Here is a 12,967-nt window from a genome sequence, read left to right as displayed (position 1 = left end):
AGGACATATCTGAGGCTGCAGCTCAAATCTAATGTCAGATTCTGATCAGGAAATCAAATTTCAATAGAAGAAAACGAAGAATGACTGCAGTCCACTTCCAGCCATCGGCTGAAAAACTCTGAGAAAACACTCAAACAGTTCCAGAGAGGAGAAACGAACCCGAGTGATTCACTCAGGAAGAGTTTACTGTAAGTTAAGTTGACTCAACTTACAGCAAGCGGGAGCCGTGGGACTCTTTAGTCAGGCCCAGGCTGCAGTTTTTCCCCGAAGACGCACGATTTGCTCAAACTCATTTTTCCAGGTGAGGTCGTTGCTGGTAGATCACAGCCTCACTGGGTGTGTTAACTACGTTTCACTGAAGAGCCGAACCTCTGGCTCAGTGCGGAGCGCTGCAAACCGAAGCTGAGCGATGGATGCCCCGCCCATCCAGAGAGACAGTCGGGACCCCCCCTCCCGCCCCCCCACCACCACAGGCACATTGTCCAATTAAGGTCCTGCGCTGCGCTGCGTGCCCAGCCAGACCGCCGCGCACTGCCAGAGCCCCGGCGGTCTGGTCGGGGAGTTAATCTGACTCCGGGCCGACGGGCCGTGGCGTGTGAAGCCGACACTCCATCATCAGATGGGGGGGGCAGCGGCGCGTGGGCACAGGGCTATAAAAGGCCTGGAGGAGTCCCATCTATACAGCCCGCCGACGTTTAGACCAACTACCAGCCTGAGGCGCGCGTGTGTGTGTGTGTGTGTGTGTGCGCCCTGGAGCGAAGTGACTAGACTTTACGCTTGCTGCAGGGCTGTGAGCAGAGCTGTAACACACTCCTGACGCTGAACCGCTTCTCTGACCCACGACGGCACTTTAAACCAAAACGTCGCTCGGCTGTGAAACCGGGTGTGTCTCGGTTCCAACGGCCCGGGACGTTCCTCCCTGCAGGACGGGGAAGACGTGAAGCTGCTGCGGGAACTTCAACATAAAGACGTTAAAAATTGCAAAAATTATGTTTTCTCTTGAAATGTCATAAATGGGGCCTGAAGCTGGACACTTGACCAAATCAGCTTACAGCCGGGATTATTGACACAGGTAAAATGAGATTTTTCACTCAGTAAACCAGTTTAAATCTAAATTTATTCAAAGTGCCAGATGTCCGCTGCCCAGATCGTACTATAATGTTAGTCCTTCTAACATTTGTTTAAGAATAGAATGCACCGAAAGGTAATTTTTAACCAATTTTACACAGCATTGTCCTTTTCACAACTTTTGCACATTTAAGAAAGTGATGTGCATATATATTCTTCACTTTAATTGATTTTTTTAAGAAATACAACATATACGTGAATTTCAGTTCCAGTGAATATGCAGATGAAGCATTTGTAAGGATACTTTTGAACTTTTTTCAACAAACATTAACTTGTTCTTTATGAAAATCAGCTATGTAAATAAATGTAGCATACGTGAGGAACATGTGTCTAAAGACATCTTCTATACAGCTTCAATGTCCAGGAACCTTCCGTTTAATAAAATAGTACTCACGATACAAAGGCGGAAAACATTTACAATTAAATCCATGATAACAGCCAAGTTCTGTGTCACAGATCCGCCTCAAACTGCAGAAAAATCTCCAACATCACTGAAACTCTAGAACATTCTTGCAAACCTGTACACTGTTCATGTCTCATGACTCTATTACTGTATTCCAGTGTGTTGTGGTGCAGGAGTGAAGCTCAGCCTGTGAAAACAGCTGCACGAAATTCACTTTCTGCAGCTCAGGCGAAACTCCGTCATGTCTGAGGACCCAGCGATCAGTCATACGGGAGTCATTTCCAGTCCAGATGATCCCTCTAACAAGGCCTGCATGACGACGCTGGCAGGATGGAGATGTGGTCCGATGCCACCGGGTGCGGCGTGTTCCTTAATGTCCCACATGCGAGCTGGGATAACATGATTTATCAAACATTTCTTGTGGGGAGCTTCCCGCCTGGAGCTCCTCTGTGCGGCTTCCATCAGAAACAGACGCGCTTGTCAGCAAGGCGGCGCTCGGAGTTTCTCGTCGTTTTTCATCCCTCCGGTCGCTAACGTGACTCAGTCACCAACCGGCACGAGCTGAGTGAGTTATGATGTGATGGATCGGAGGGCAGAGGATCACATATTAGCATGAGGGCATGCCAGATTCAGAGGTCAAAGGGCAGAGGCCTGACGAGGTGTGACCTCACACCTAAACCACATGACCGCTTACAGAGTGACAAAATCCGAAAAATGCCACTTTTCATTGGACTGGCATCATTAAAGCTTTCATTACAGCGTCCAGCAGTTTCCATGCAGAAGAACACACACACACACACACACACACACACACACACACAATGTGGACGACCTGGAGCCAGCTGGGAGTGTGTGGGTTCCTCTGGAGCTCGTGTGCGTCCAAACTGAAAGTGCAGCACAAATCGAGCGCCCTGATGAAAGCTCTGCGGTTCACTTTTTTTGAGCCGAATAAATACTATGATGCTTTTTTTGGCCCGTTTTAATTTACCCCGTTTTTCAACTTCAAGTTTGAAAACTTCTTTTTAATCTTTCGGAGAGGGGGGGAAAAAAAAAATGTTTTCTTTAAAAACTCCACAAAGAAAACCACTGTTGGAGCAGATCCTCTATTACTGAAAAAAAGGAACATGACTTCTGGAAGGTAGCAGCGGAGAAAGAATCTAGTTTGTCATAATTTGGCCTCCTGGCTGCCGAGCTCTGAGACAAACTGCAGTCCTCTGAGGGAACGTTTGCATCCTCACATCGGCTTTTCACTCTATTCCCCAAACCGTCACTGCCATGTCTTCACGAATTCTTTGTATAGCAGAAAATAGAAATATTTGGAACACAAAATAAAGATGTAAAGATGGTGAGAAACAGGGTAATGCATAAAAAAAAAAATCAGTTTTCCTGGTTCGAAATGCAGTGAAACGTCTCTTTTTGTCTGGACTCTGACCGCTGCCTCCCTTCTCACTGAGGCTAAATGAAGCTAGCCTCAAGTCTGACAAACAAACTCAGCGTCACGGCGCCGAATCTCCTGTAAATCCAGGAGATTCTGTCTTTTACAGCATCGGTTTGCAGGGGAAAATCAAAAAAAAAAGGTCCCTTGAAGAAACCAGAGAGCGGCCGATGGTGGCCCGGAGCAGGAAGAGGATGAAAGGCGGCCGCGGGCTCGCTCGCCGCTGCGCTAACCTCTCAGCTGCTGCTGTCTGTTTGGATTCATCAGGGAGCAGCGGGGAAGAGCGCTCCGCAAGTGACAGTGGTTCCTGGAGAGTCACGGCCGGGTTTTCCTGCAGCCGCCGTAATTAGGAAAGAGATGACAACTCCTCATGCGGACGTGGACGCACGCGAGTATCGATAATGTGACATTTTCCATTATTAACATTCATGCATAAACCTCAAGTACAGGCCGGTTTCCCCACACAGCCCCAGGAAGTCATTCCTAATCTGTCACTGTGTCTGACCAAAGCCTAGTGGCGGTTTGTGTTTTCCTTCTTCTCGTGCAGGCGGACGGCGGCGCAGAGTGAAGACAGAGAGACGCAGTGGAACCGAGCGGCGGTCCGGCCCCCGAGCGCCGTCTCTGCTTTCCACCCAAACAAACGGCGTCACGGCACCTGTCAGGACAAACAGCGGCGGGCTGAGACAGCGCAGGGCCCTAATAAGGCACAGGCACTTCACTGGACGACTCCGCCGGCTTAATAAGGGACAAATGGAGGCAGAGGGAGGAGGGCAAGAGCAGCGGGTCGTCTGGAAAAGGGCAAATGAGGTGAGGTTTATGTGGAGACTTGTTAATATTTTGAGAATATAATATGAAGATATGCTTCATTTATTGCCCAGAATGGAGCTGAGGCCAGTCCTTCTGCGTCGGAACTCCGGCCTGAAGCGTGGCAGCAGCAAGCCGATGAGCTGCTTCTCTAATTACCGTGAAAACTCAGAAGGAAGAGCTGGTAGAGATATTTGGACAGGAGTTATAGACAACAGCCACATGTGCATGGGGAGAACATGCAGATTCTGCTCAGAAAGGCGTCTGAAACACTCGTGAAGGCGCGATCGAGAATGGAAAACCCTGCTCGATTTCTTGCATCCATGTGGAAATGCAGATAACATTGTTGTTAGGAAAGCCTTTTGTTCCTTGAAAGACCGTCTTTGTGCTGAAAGCTCCAGGGATTCGTGTTTGGGGAAATGCAACCACAGGACCAGTCATCCTGTTCTGGAGTGTGACCAGAGGTGAGCTGAAGCGACCGCAGAGCCGTCTGACTCAGGCTTCAGTTGGAGGTATGATCATTTTAAACAAGGTGGAGGATTGCATTCTATTTTCTTCAATGAAATAAAACAGCTGAGTCATGGGTCGGTCTGAGAAGCCGGAGAGACCGTGCGCCCTCCTGCTGCACTCCGTCCAGCGTTGGGGCTCTCAGCAGTTCATAACCTGTAATGGCCTTGTAACGACTCCGTGTTCCGCCACAAAAAGTAAAACTGGAACCGGATCCAAGCCACAGCGGAGGAAGAGAGAGGGAGAGAGAGTCATATCCTCCCATATTTCATCATGACACTTTTGTTGTAGTCCCTACTTTGAAACCCAAGATAAACATTCATCACTAAACCTTTGTCAGATCTAATAAAAGTCTTTCTTCGGCATCAAGCGCCGATTGTGTAGCTTCTGCAAATATTTCTCCGAGGTTTCCGGAGCTGCTGAGAGAGCATGAAGGATCTCAGCGCCTCTTCGTTGAGCGATCACTAATTCGCGTCATTAGATCTAAACGCTTCAGTCGGCTCTCCGTTCAGTGAGGCCGGCGACTGACCGAAAACCCGGACCGAGAGACGGCGTGGAACTGTGGAGAGCCGGAGCATCACGCCCACCCAGCTGGAGAGGGCTCCCACGACTACTGGACTGTGAAATTACCACAAACATGACAAGAGGAGGGGAAAACACACAAACACACACACACACACACACACACTTCCCGCCAGGAATGTTAATTTCACAAACAAACCGGCCACTAGATTCTGCTGTGGAGAGATTGGGGCATTAGGCTCGCTGCGGTTTCTGTGCAGGGACAGAAAACAAATAAATAAACCGGCTGCCCTTGAAAAGGGAGGGGGGGGGGGGGGGGGAGAAAAAGAGCTAAGAGGGGCAATTACCAAACACAACTGCAGCCTGATGGAGATTCCAGAGGCAGAAAGCCGAAGCATGAAGGTGTGAGGAAATATTCCGCAGGAGTTATCAATCAGGATTTAAAAAAACTGACGTAAACTGCAAGTTTAGAACCAGCAACCCAGCTGTAATTAAATGCACATCAGGATATTTATTTCCCCTTCTGGGTTTTTTTTTTCTAACGCTGTTGTTTTTCCTTCCTGCTCCAAGACATATTCTTTGCACGCCCACTTGAGCGGGAGGTCAGGCGGTGAGAGAGGCAGGTTTGGCTGAGCGCTCACCGCCGGGATGTTGGGAAACCGTCTCTCTCTCTCTCTCTCTCTCTCGCTCTCCTCGTGTCTAATACCCACTGGAGCCATCGTACAGCCGCTGTAAAGTGGGCCTAATAGCCGAGATGAGGGCGGAGGAGGGGCCGTGAGGATAAGCGCAGCGGACGCCATTGGCCCCGAGCGCCGGGCGATAGGCGGGCAGCACACCTACTCATTATGGTAATGGCCGCCACTTAAAGGCTGACGTATGGACAGACGGCTGCGGTGGAAGCGGGGCGAGATGGGCGAAGGTCACGGAGTGCGTCCGCGGGACGGAGGAACCTCTCGGCGTCCTGGCGTGACCTCCTTTTTCCATACGAGCCTTTCGGTTTGCCTCTGAATTCTTCAGCTTCATTCGTCCAACGAAATGATTCTGCAAGGCGGAATGCGATACGCGACTGCTAACCGGAGAAACGAGGGTCTGACTCAGGCAACGCGTTTTCTGTGTGGAGTTTGAACGTGGTTTTCTCTTCCCGTGCATGCACAGGGCGAACGTGCAAACTCCTCCAGTGATCATCTGCATACATTTTTCTCAAATACTTGTCCCTTCTTGCTTTAACCTGTGTGGGTGGAGGACAGGTTGCTCATTAACTGGATTGTTTGTTCCGCCATTTGCTGAAATCCCACTTTAAAATACCGACTGTTCCTTTGTTCGCTAATGCTAAAGGAAGCTGGACGGGAGGAGTTAATGAGGCAGCAAGGATTGGAAAACGTTCCACCTGCATGGCTCTTTCCGATGTGACAAATGAGGCTGCGGCAGGAAATTCTCACACAGAAGCTGAAAACTGAGTCCATCTGGGACTCGGGCAGCGCCGCCGGCCTCCTGGGTAAACGTTAGCGGCTCTCGGCGGTCCGCTGAGGTGACACAGCAGAGCCAGACCTCGGAGCCGGCGGCGCTCCACCGGGACCCACAATGAAGTGTCCACATCAAAGCGGTGCCGGGATAAGCCTCTTTCTCAAAGTCAAGCGGCGGCGCTCTCCGGGCCACCGCCACCTGACAGGAGCGAGGGAATCGATGAGACCGCTGCGAGGACAGAGCCTCACCGCCAGCTCGGTTCAGTCAGTGTGTGCTGCAGAGGTCCATTCCAGAATTTCACCTGCATTCACTCTAAATCTGTCAGTCAAACTACGACTGTATAGTCGGATGGTTTAAAAAAGTTGCATTTTGGGGGGTTTTCTTCGTTGGAAACGAACCCTGACACGCATCGAAAGTTTTCTGTTTTCACTTGACCGGCACCTGGGTCAGAAACACTGAACATTCCAGGTGTTGATCTTCATTTTTTTCTGAGGCAGATGCGCCGGGTGACGAGGAGGGAGTAAACGGATTAGTCTCAAATGGCTGCTTTTGGATTGGTATCAAATTTATTCTCATGACGGGAGGAAGAAAGACATCATATGTGTCATTTATCCTCCAGCATGTCGAACAGTGATTACAGTCTATATCGCGGTCCGCTGGCTACACAGCTTATTTCTAATCTAGCCGGGTGTGTGTGAGTGTGTGTGTGTGTGTGTGTATCCAGAAGGGCTGATTGTCATGAACCAAAAACAAATTAGAAAGTCATTTTAATAACTCGAGCCTCCACACCTTCCCCGCATCAACATTTCAGTCACACACAAACAAAATTACGGCTTTTTTCTCGCCGTGCAGAGTAATTAGAAATGACTGGGAGGGGACGAGGCGGGTGACCTTTCCCCGCTCCGTCAGTCGCCCGCTCGCTGTTATCTCATTGTGGCCAGTTAAAAGACAACATGGCCGCATTTTAAATGCATAAATCACTCATCCGTGAAACTCATTACTGGGAGCAGGAGGGGCGAGGGCGAACGAGCGAGCGAGCGGCGGTTTCTGGAAAAAAACGTTCTTTTAGGGGAAAACCATCGGAATTAAATGATGGAAATCATTTAGCAACTGAAATCTAGGCTGCTCTCTGCGGATTGATTCTGTCACTGGAGGTTTTGAACGTGAGGCTCTGACAGATCGCAGGCCTGGGAATTCAGTCCGGTGGACGACTGGAGCTCAAACGCCCAGCTGGCCGAAGAGATCGCCAACTGACCAATCGGCTGGTGTTTGGAAACGGACCGGGCGTCGAGCCACTCCGGAGGAAAACACTTTCATTGTCCATCCGCTCCTGCATGCAGCATTTCAGAGAGGTTCCCACGCCGAGTGAGTCAGAGTGTTTTTAAAAAGTTCCACCTTGCTTACAAAAGGTAAAAATAAACGCTAAACGGACTAAACTTCTGCTTCTCAGCAAATCTGTCAGAGCAGAAGACAAAGCTTTTCCCTCCTCTCCGGCTCCGCTCTGAGGGCCGTTTAATGACAGGTTGGCCGACTTGTATATGATCCTGATTATGGAGGCTGGACAGGGCTCGCTCTGCGTCTTCGCTGTGTGTGCCAGCCCAAACACTGACCAGTCCAGCATGGGAAAGTCCTGCGATCCCGACTGAAGTGTCTTCCTCTCTCTTCTGAAAGCTAAGATTCACAACGGTGACAGCTTTTAGTATTCAATGTTCATTGAAACTGAAACGGCAGAAACACTGAAAACAGTGCGGCAGGAGTGGACGACGTATCGTCTTAACAGTTTGTTAAGATAAATGCCGTCTCCGAGGAGGGAGAGAGGTAAAGAGGAGCAGAATGTTCCGGACAGTGTGACGGGGCGAGCGGCAAATTAAAGTCCAGGAGCAGAGTGTGGGAGGGAGAGATATGATTCAGGAGTGGAAGCCTGATGTGAGGAGCTTTGGAAAGTTTTCAGCCTTTCTGTGACACACACACACTCACACACAGTCACGCACACACACACACACACACACCCAAGTGAGGCAATTTTCTATCCTTTACATCCAAAAATACCACATTACACAATACTTCCACTGCAATCCTCTATAATTTGTCTTCATCGTCCTCAAACCGACGTGAAAGAAAAACCTTCATTATTGCTTCATTATAAGAAGAACAAACAGCCGAAAACTTCATGAATGTCCACTTCTGCTAATGCAGCAGAGAGAGCGAGATGCTGGAGGATAATCACCTGAAGAGGCTTCAGAATCGACACATCGTGTGTCAGACTCGCCACGACACAGTTACGACTTTATAACCGCCAAACACGACGGCTTGGTTCCTACTGAGCACTTTCCCTACAAACCAAAGACTCGACGTTGCTCTAGAAGCAGCAAAATACAGCAGATCGTGTTTGTTTCATGTAGGGACACATGAAACAGCGCCAGTTTGAAAAAAAAAAACAAAAGCACTTTTTGATCTTAATCGTCGGTTATTACGTTGAATTGTTGCATTAATGTTGAACATATGTGCTTTAATCTTCCTAAAACCTGCTCGGAGGGAGGTTTGAGCGCTCCAGAACTTCAAACATGACACCGAGTTCATATTTTTGAAGCTGATAGCGAAGTATAATTGGCTTTACAACCACGAACAGAGGAAAAATATCGAGGGAAAAGACGTTCTATTGTGCATTTTCAGAAAAAACAAACTGAACTTACAGCTGATCCAGTCAACCAACGAGCATAGAATAAACCTCAGTATCGCCATTCAGCCTTTAATACAGAAAGATCTGCTTTGATATTCCGCGTTCCATTCAGAGAAAGTGAAGGAGGTGAAGGAACGCCGACAGCAAGTGAGAGATGGGCGGGAAATCTGCAGCCAATGGAGTGAAAACACAGAGAGAGTGATGGAGGTCACACGTCGGCGCACCGCTGCGCCGCAGAGAGGGAAAAGATTTGTTCAGGCTGAAGTGAGCAGCAACTTGGAGTGTGACGAGATGCTCCATTCATCCGCCGGCCGGCTGGACACACACGACCTTCACAAGTGCTCCTCATTGTGCTTTCGAGCCTGCGTTTTCCACAGGAAGTCTTTCAGCGCCTCGCCGAGCGGTTTAAAGTGGCCCAGTCGTCAGGCTGGAGGTGTGTAATAAATACATGAGTGGGATCAAGCTACGTGTTGGACGCCGGTCAAGTGTAGGGAAGCCAAATAAAGCTGAGCGCATGTGGGGAAGAAAAAGAAAAAAAACCTCGGTGACAAACAGAGGTGAAACAAAATCAGACAGATCGGTGGAAAAACGGATCATTTAATAACAGTTCCTGACGGTGTAACATGGGTTTAGTCACGGTGCAGTCGACCTGCGCTGCGCCATTCATCATCTCTGACAGCTCTCATCCTGCTTCTCCTGGTTAGCGCAGGCTAACGGCTGCAGGACTGTTCCACACACTGAGTCAAAAACATCAAAAACCCCACACACACTCACAAAAAGCCCAGAGTTGGACGAACGGATGAAGACTCTTCATAAAGGATTAAGAAGACCACTAAAGTTATTACAGCTGCATGATATTAAATAACATTTCCTTCCTATGAAGCAACGGATGGAGTCAATCAGCTTTAGACAGCACTCTGTTCATACCTACACTGCTCAGATCAATAAGAGTCTTAGCTTAGGAACCATTAACATGAGCCGATTCAGCCGGTGGACAGCTGGTCGTCTCTGCTGGACGGAGCTGAAGGTCAGAAGCTCGTATAAACCACGACGCTGTGAAGGCGTATCGATCGGTGAGGCTGGATTGGAAGGCTGGCAGGAGGATGAAGCGCAGGCCGGTCTCAGGCTGAAGAAGACTGAGCGATTTCTCCACCGATAGAACAAAAGCGCCTCTCACACACTCCGGCACAAAGCTGTTCGCACCGCTTCTTATCTGCCAGCGACCTGATAAAGAAATCAAAGGGGCTCGTCAAGGTCGAGCCGGTGTTTCCTCCCATCGCCGCTTCTTCTGTTGAGTTTAATATTTAACAGCCAGATCGCTTCGCCCTCCTGCCTGATGGGTGCTTTTCATTTGTTCCCGGGTTGAACCTCTCTACCTGGCAAACCCGCCGCACCTCCTCCGCATGTCAGAGCGTGCGGTTGTTTGAGGAAAGACACGGCGCTGCAGCCCCGCTCGCCGACTCTGGGATTTCTTAACGCTGGATGATTGGGGTGCAGCCCGCTCATCCATCACCGGGCCTCGGTCGGAGACATTCTTGCTGTAAATATTAGGTGATTCAATATTACTCTGCTCATTATCTGCTATTAGTCTGGGAAGGAACACACAGATTCTGACTCTGTGGCCTCCAAATCCCGCCTGAGCCCCGGACGAGGAAGTAATCACTACAATACACGGTCTGAACAGTTTCAATACAAGCGAGGGCAGCTCACCGCCAAACCCACTTCATAATGAACAGAAAGACGTAATGGGTAAAGCTATTTCAGTCTTATAGTTGCTTTCAGCTGTTCTTAAGCTGCTCTACAATCCAAGGGCACTGGAGCAGTGATACGGGAGATGAGACAGCAGAGTATGTACATTCAGAGAAGCAGTGAGTTCCCTCCTTTAGGTCAATCATTGAGGAGAGGCGTCACCTTTCACACAGTTCACTAAGCCCACAATCACTTTATATTATATCCACACAACTGGGTGGTGATATATTCTACAAGAAATGATCGACATGTTGCTGCATCAGTATTCTGTGAGAATATCGGTGTTCTCACAAGACAGCCAGACGTAATGAAGGCCCGTCGCTCCCGTTCCAACGTCTCCGTGAAAGAGAGGCTGAATTTGTGTAATGTGCTCACTTACGCAGCCAGTAGTTACATTCTGTGGTCGGCGGTTTCCATGCGAGCTGCCAGATCGCCCATCAGCGTAGGAGCGAGCTTCCCAGAGGGAGCTGCAGCGGCTGCAGCGCTGACCTGAGACCAGCGGGTTACACACCTTGTTCTCCTCAAGCTAGCAAGAACACACACATCAAGCCTGTGCAACGCACAGATTAGACCAAGGTTCCATGAGTTATCGAGAAAATATTTCTACAGAGGAGGTGACGTTCACACAACTGACAACTGAAACTTTTTGAAACAGTCCGACTCCGCCGCTGTGGAAACGGAGGTAATGCAACTTTTAGATCTGTCTCCATGTAGATGGTGGAAAAGCTACGAGTAGATGGACAATGTCTGTCTCCAGGGTGGCGTCGCTAACGGTCCAGGTTCTGCTGGACTTGGTAGTTTGACAGAATTAATAACAATCAAACTCATTGTACGAATCTCCGTCTGCTCGTCATTGTTAATGTTTAGAGTGTATTTTCCTCTGCATACGTGTGTGGTTTCATTACAAAAGCAAAAAACAGCACCCACTAGTGGCCTGGAATGACAACTGCAACGTTTTCGCTCGTTTCTGTGTAGACGGACATTGTTTTCAAAACTTTGCCGTGAAAACACAAAACTTTTCTGAAACAAAAATGCAAAAATTGTTTTTTAGTATTACATGATTAATACTTTCATTCACTCATTCTGTTTTCTCTGTGGTTTCGTCGAAACACTTCAAAAAAACAAAGCAAAACTGTACGTTCACCCTCTCCTGACACACGGCATCGACAGGTGAGCCAGACCAAGGCGGTTATGTAATGCAGAAAGTTTAAAAGATATTTCGGAATGTGCAACATGATCTGCAGTCTACACACACACACACACACACACACACACACACACACACACACCAACATGCGCAGAAGTCATCTATCAGGATGTGATGAGTTTGCTGCCCCCCGGTGCTCTGTGAATGGACTGGTCCAAATGCATTAATATTCATGACGAATCGTGGCTGGTTCCACTCCCACGGTGTGGAGGGAGGGAGGGAGGGAGGGAGAGAGGGAGGGCAGACCCCCCCCAGACCCCCCCATGTGTAGCAATTATCTCTTGCAGCACCTCTGCTCCACCTCAACTTTCCTGAAATCGAGGCTTCCAGATCTGGCTTCGGCGGCGGAGCGGGAGAGGGATCAGGCGGCGGTAATGAAGAGAATAGAGGGAGGATCAGTGCAGCGCGGGGTCAGAGTGAAGGGATTAATCCCACTACTGTGGCTATGCACACAAACACACCACCCATTAAGCTCTGAAGTCGCAGTCCACTTCCTCCCGAATCGCATATCCGCAAATTTAAGAACAGACCTTGAGAACATGCAGTTTGTGTTCGATTCTGTTATTTTTGGACGTTCCGGGCGTGTTTGGTGGAGGAAGGAGAGTACAGCCATTTCCATACAATAGCCCAGCGAAGCTCTCAATCAGCCCCACTCCAGGCGAGGGGAAGCAGGGGATCCAAACCAAATAAACTCCGCCGCACTCCCGGCTTTTTCTGCGCATTCCCGGACAGTGATTTTGTGCAGGTTGCATACCCACACACACTCACACACACACATGCAGCATGGCTCGAAGGTTTAGTGCAATTAGACGATGGAGACCTCACAGCAGGTCGTTGCACTCGTAAATAAAAATAGCTCTCTGTATTCTGAAAGTCATCAAAACAGCCGAACACTCCCCCAACAGCAAAACTCCAGATCCAACATCCCGATTTTGATTTCTTTCTCTTGTTTTACCTGTTTGGCGTGCAGGTCGGCCCTGGAGGGCAGGCTGGGGCTGGCGGCGGGGCTGACGGGGGCGCTGCGGCTGCCCCCGGGCTGCAGCATGGCGCGCACCGACGCCAGCCACT

This window comes from Salarias fasciatus, chromosome 17 (assembly GCF_902148845.1).
Source record: "Salarias fasciatus chromosome 17, fSalaFa1.1, whole genome shotgun sequence".
In the NCBI taxonomy this organism is placed as follows: domain Eukaryota; kingdom Metazoa; phylum Chordata; class Actinopteri; order Blenniiformes; family Blenniidae; genus Salarias; species Salarias fasciatus.
Note: the sequence above shows the minus strand (reverse complement) of the source record.